This window comes from Pocillopora damicornis, chromosome 1, assembly GCF_964200805.1.
Source record: "Pocillopora damicornis chromosome 1, jaPocDami1.2, whole genome shotgun sequence".
Classification (NCBI taxonomy): Eukaryota; Metazoa; Cnidaria; class Anthozoa; order Scleractinia; family Pocilloporidae; genus Pocillopora; species Pocillopora damicornis.
Genome location: NC_142670.1, coordinates 13,890,604 through 13,897,232, shown reverse-complemented (window position 1 = coordinate 13,897,232; position 6,629 = coordinate 13,890,604). Strand labels below are relative to the sequence as shown.

The 6,629-nt window shown below is 36.9% G+C and overlaps 1 long non-coding RNA gene across 1 annotated transcript; it reads right to left on the bottom strand.

The window, feature by feature from the left end:
* Positions 1 to 1,143: 1,143 nt before the first annotated feature.
* On the bottom strand, positions 1,144 to 5,530 carry LOC149052166 (uncharacterized). The gene is made up of 3 exons (XR_016185145.1): positions 4,337 to 5,530; positions 3,692 to 3,766; positions 1,144 to 2,140 (listed from the first exon to the last, which is right to left on the bottom strand). It is a non-coding gene; the product is annotated as an uncharacterized LOC149052166 (long non-coding RNA).
* Between the last annotated feature and the right edge of the window lie 1,099 nt (positions 5,531 to 6,629).

Below are 6,629 nucleotides of genomic sequence, written 5' to 3'. Positions count from 1 at the left end.
AATAATCGGTTTGATGTTTTTTCTTACCTGAGTGTTTAGCATGCAGTGCAGAGCAAAAATCAGGAAACCCTGCAACAGAAACATGATTTTCGGATCATTACTTTTTACAATATGCAAACAAACTAGTCAAATATCTATTAAGATTTCCAAGAAAGAAGGAAAATTGCATATCTCATAATCCCAAAGAGGTCTGTCTTCTCTTGCCTAGTTAATAGCTTTTTGTTTTCAAAATTCCAAAAAATATCATGTGACAATTCTAACGACGTCTTACTTGGTTAGAAAACAAAATAATGACAGAGATTGAATAATTTTGAATGTTACCATCGAACACTGACCTGAGCAGAGTTAAGTATGGTGAAGATGTAAACGAAAGCTTTATTTACAGGCGAGAGGAGACCGAATAGCCACGTGACACCCAGAATAAATCAAAACAACGGATTGCAACTAATTTTCATGTTACCTTTAGGTTTTTGAACTTTAGGCTGACGTTTTCTCGCAATTTCCTCGCCTTGGGGTCCATAGTTACGGCCATTATCCTGGAGCTAATATACCTGGCGCTAATATACCTATGAAGAAATTGTATTTGAAAATGGCTCAGAAGCAAGGAAGCAACATTACATACTTTTGATAGATTCAAGCGAATTTTAATAAAGGTGGAACGGTCAGAGAGTCCTCCAACCTTAGTTAGGGTTTTTGGAAAGTCTCTTAGTTCAGGTTAGTTGAACTTAGATCTTATGTGTTTCCGAGTTATGTGTTTTTGGGGGTAAACGACATGGAATAATATGAAAATAACGTCACCTTTGGTTGTCTGTTTCATTCCAGACGGTTTAATCTGTCAGAAGTAGATCATGGAGATCCTTGTACATAGTCGCAACTACCAGTGATCCTTAAAACCCCCCAAGAATCAACAAAAAATGTTATTAAATAACATTATAAGGAGGGCGAATGATCAAAGAAGATAGACTATGTAAACTAAGGAGGCGCATTTATATGAGACTTTATTTCAATACAGAAATTTCGATTGGAGAAACCAAGGTAATTACTAAAAGTTGCAAAGCTACCACAATAGTTAATACGAACCATTTTCCTCAAAATTTGAAGAAGCGATATTGATCCTCGCTTGCCATTGTTGTCCCTCAAAGTGGAAGCCTCTTGCGTTCTGGCGATAGGCTTTTTGAATGGCCAAAACTGTCGGGAAAAAAAAGAAGAAATGAAAGAAGTTACGGTGAAATTTACAATAGCACATCTACACAAACATGCGTTTTGCGGTATACACAAATATTTAGTAATCTTATTGGATGGACGTGTATTTTTTGTATCTTATTTGCCCTTCAAGGACTATTCGACGATTTCAACCATTTATAAAACGTTTTTAAATGTAAAACTGATGAAAAAGTGAGAAGTACTGTACGGACTAAAATTTTCAAAACTCAATTCGTTCCTCGAACCGTCTCTTTGGAGAACTATAGAGTTCCCTGGGGAGTTTTTACAAGTACGGTTAAAAATTTTGCATTTATATGCATCGCAGACGATAGGCCAATTTTGAGCCCAGTGTATAGTATGAAGTATGCGGAAAGTATTTGTTAGATTTCTCAATTTCAGTTAGTAAAGTGTTACCAATCTATTATTTAAGAAAAGTTTCCAATAACAGAGCAAGGGAAAGGTTTCACAATTTGAAGGATTCCGATTCTCACTTGTTGATTGTTTAAGAATACCTTGAATTTCCTTCTCCACCGCGAGAAATCAGTGTCAAACAAATTTAAAAAAACAGATAATTTGATGACATCCAACAACAATGTTTCTAAAAAGTTGGGTTTATAACTGAGTTCTTAAATCATCTAGCTATAGGGAATAAGACAACTCATTAGGTCACACAGCAAGTCAGTAAGTAGCAAAGGAATAGACTTTGAAACTAAACAGAATTGAGTGCCACGGCCTCATCCATTTTTGGGGAAACGATCCTTTCTGAAGACTTCATTCCACTCTGGTGTCGCTTGCTAAAATTAAGAGCAAATTTCTCGACGGCCTCTGCCACCTCAAAAATGGATTTTCTCAGTGTTTTAACCTCTTCCTTGCCTGCCTTGTCTTTTGTGATGTTTTTGATTTTCAAGGTGAAATCTTCAAACACAGTAACCGCCTCCTACAATTACATAAAATATTTCCATGTCATTGACAAGCCAGTCTCACATATACAATTCATATTAAAGATGTGGAAAAAGTCCAACAGGAGGCTCCAAATGGTGTTCAGGGTATTCATTTGCTAAAGAACTATTTTAGGGGCCTGGATTATTTTTTTATGCCTCACCATTCTCACCTCATATAGCTTGAATAGTGGTTTATTCTTGAAGGTTATATATTTATAGGTTATTTCACGAGTAAATAAAAATCACACAAGCGAACTAACCGTCAAATAACTTATTCATTATATACATACCGAAATTCATGGGCGAACAGAACTCAAAGATAAACTTATTTTTATTTTCTTTCAAAGGAAAACAACGCGTCAAGCCGCCTCGCAGTTCGAGAGTTGCACTGAAATGGCTTCCTTGTAAAATACTTTACTTTTAAATCATCAAGTAAAAATGCCGTTAAAAGGCAGAACTAGTTAGAATTAAAACAAGACATTCTGAAAGTATGTCGAAATAGTTCCACGGATGTTTAAAATTTGAAATACAGAAGCGAAAACTCGAGACTCCTTCCGCCTTTCAAAACAAGAAAATTCGTGGAACAGAGCAACATCGTGTTCTGTCTTTTTCTTGGTGTTTTCATTTTCCTGTCCTTCTGTGAACTCTTCTACTAATGAATTTAGGCTCTGAAAACGGTTTGTCTGATTTGAAGCCATCTTTCTAAGGAAAAATACGCCTAAGCTGTTAGAATGTGTTACTTGTCAGTCAAGAGGAACGGCGAGCGAGCAACACAGATATCTTCACTGGTGAAAATCGATACGTCGTTTTTCACTGGTCAAAAAAATCGTAGGATCAATGAGCTGGCTTCTCTGACGTGAAGAGACTATTTTTATCTCGATGCTTATTGGCGCTTAAATCTCGGTATGCATGTAATAATTACTTTTTATCGTTTATCTATCGAAGTTAAAAAGCCGTTAAGTTATGAAAATTGGATACCCGTATGGAACCCTTTCTTGTAATATTTACTCCGCATAATTTTGAAACATACTCCTTTGCCTAGAATTAAAAAAAAAAACATGTGTGTCACAGAGAAGATCCTGAAAAGTGACAGTGATGGCCGCTATGAACGATCAAAAGTCTTAAATCCTCTCGGATGGTTGTATAGTACACTCTCATTGTTTCCTTTGCATTATTTTCGTCTTTCGCACACTTCTGGTATGATCGATGCTCAGATAGAGCTGTAAGATGTTTATGGAAAATACTAGTAAATGAAATAATAATGCAATAATACATCCCTTAATCACTGGTTTAACATATAAGACAAGCACAAATTTTGCCCAGTTTTTGTCTTTTTAATTCGCCCCTAAGGGGCTCGGAAAAAATATCGCAAAATATCCGCGCCTATTAATTGTTAAACCGCTGAATATGACATATTAATTTGTTATTTTATCTTGAGCTGTCTCCTGTTATCATTTTGTAATTTTGCTTTTCTGAGAGTGGGAGAACGGGTCATTTGTTGTACTTGAGACATATTGTACACCATTACAGAGACTAACTCTTCTTACCATATTGTTGCGTGCAAGGTGGTCCAACGTAGTCAGGGTAAGAGTCCTGCAAAAAGTTTTGTCCAAAAGCTGGATCTGATGAAAAAATAATACAAATACAATACAGAAGAATTAATTAACCCAAAAAGTAGACAAATTGTTCCGTTGTGAGCAGCACTACCATTCAAGTTAAGCGCTGCTTTGCACCTGCACCGGAAATAATTTTTTTCGTAATTTTTTATCATAAAAACTGTGTAGAATGATACGTTGCTCGCACTAATCTGATCGCCACATAAGGGTATTTATTTCGCAGCAATCAGACTGTCGCTTTTTGAGTATATATCTCACAATAATCAGATTGCCGCATTAGGGGATATATCTCGCACCAATTTCGTCATAGCATTTGGATATCTCACATCGTTTAAGTATTGTTTTCTCGTAAATGATGTCATGGAATCGTGGGGCCGTGCATAAAGAATTACATAAACCAGAAATTTTGAACTCATTTAATAAGTGAAATGGTTTGTGGCCTTAGTAAGAGCCTCGTCGATTGAGGTCGAGATTTATCGGGATATGAAAGGTTTGTATTTAACTTGTTGCATCATTTTAAGTTTAAAGGTGTTTTACCTGCTCCTTTTCTCACAATACTCACGCCAAACAACTTACTTCCGTCGCGTATTACGTAAACAAGAGTCAAACATTCCCAATCATTAGACTGCAGTTTTACAGGTGCTTGAATTGTTTTCCACCAATCAGATTCCATCACCAACGCGCTCCCTCTCTCTGACGAGGAATAGAGGGCGTTGTGTGGCGAGACCAAACAACAGTTGCGAAGGAGACAACGTTCAGCGGGGCACCGATGCATTTTACTTTTGCTTAGAGGGTTTTTAGACACTACCTGAATGAGTTCAGAGAAACTAGGTGTGGTTTTGCCTTTTGTAGTAAAATTATGTGGAATTACATTTTGCAGGCAACTAACTGGAAATAAGCAATGTTAATTTTCTCCCTGTCAAAGGTACTGCAGTAAGCGTAGTCTCTTTGGTCTCGTCACGCAACGCGCTCTCTCCCTAACGAGGAATAGAGTGCGATGTGTGACGAGACCAAGCAACAGCTGCGAAGGAGACAACAGTAGGCGTGACACCGATGCCTTTGCTTTTTTGCTTGTGGGTTTTTAAACAATAGAGACAAAAGACCACAAAATACTTCTGTGAGCTCAGATAAATTTTCGTCTCGCAAATATAGGCATTTCTACTAAGCTTAGAGATACTATGAAAGAAGCCTCCATTCTTAGATATCTCCGCCCTTTTGTCGTTACCACCTGGCTCAGAATCTCGCCATTTCGAAATATTCAGTGTTTCTCCACTCAGCCAAGTCCAAACCTTGCCTTTCTTCTCTAAACCAATGTGCCACGCACTAGCATTCCAAGTACCACGCTTTTGAATCTCACGATTGATAAACTGCCATTCTTCTTCTGTTTCTATGGAGACTAAATAACCTTTCGGACCTCTGCGATACCGGTGCAGCGCTCTACCAACTGAGCTAACAGGCCAACTGGGAGCTGAATTTATTTTTTCAGGCCACATTTTCACTACTACTTGAGTAGTCTTCATAACTGTTCATTAACCGCAGTGCACATATATGATTTTCATACATTTACAGTATGGAATAATGCTGATGATGGACACGAAAAAGTGTTTTTTATACAATTAATTTTAATAGCAAACGATGGGCATCAAAATCCTTTACCTCACTGAAGCAAAAATTACAATTAGGCTACGTAACGTTTTAAAAGTGGAAATTGGGGAGATCAGGGTAATAGCACAGTTATTCATTGAATTTTTGTTTTGCTCTCCAACGTACGTTTTAAATCACAATCCGATGTAATTCTAACAGCAAGTCTATGGCTCATTATTGGCATAATCAGTCAGATATTATCTTTTTTTTATAATATTTATAAGGATACGATAGACCTTCGCGAACGTTCCTCGCGAAATTCTCAAACGGGTCATTTCAATTGCAACCAAATTATAAAATAATGAAAAGGATGTGAAATGCGCTATTCAGAAGAAAAATAGTGTTTCGTTTTAGCTTGCAACAATTCGAAACGGACGACGGCTGTTTCTTTAAGCGAAGGAATCGGGTTTCAAATCTGATCGCTCAAAAAGAACTTTTGTACAATTTGAATCTTGGTTGGTCTTCAAAATTTTTGAGGAAATTTCCATATTATAGGGTGTTACAAAGCTATGGATCAGCAGGCCGCGGAACCTGTGGAACCCATATAATATATATATATATATATATATATATATTTGTGTGTGTGTGTAAAAGAAGAGCAAGTAGATAAGTATAAAGTCTGCTTTCAGCTACAAGGATGAATAATTTAAAACGGAAATATGTTGTAATTGTCCATAACATCCAACTTGGTGAGCATTTGGCAGTCACCTACCCTGAGTGTTAATAATTGAATAATAATTTGAAAGCTAAAACGGTTTGGGTTCCGCGTTATTTGAATAACGCGAAGGCTCCCAGTAAACCTTTAGGTTGGTATTCATTGTACATGATCCTGGAATGAGGAACACGAGGCGTAAAGTAACATCATCGCCCGTGATGCTTGTCTAATTTTGAGGTGATCCCTTAAACATGACTAACAAGAGGACTTTATTAAAAGCCAACGACAGAATTTTTTAATTAAGCTTAAATAAAAAAAAGAGTCTCTACGTGGTTGTTAGGAGTTCCATTGCAGAATTTAATACATAAAAATTGCTTAATTTTCAGGGTTGTTTTAATTATTTTACTGTGAGTGCACGTCACTTTAACCACCGACGGCTCGTTCAGAGCCATCGAAATTCATGATTACCGATGATGTTTTAACATAGGACGAGAAACGAAAAAGTACACCAATTCAACCATGTTTTTTTCCAAACCCCAGATGGAATTTTAAACTTTGCATCTGTGTAAC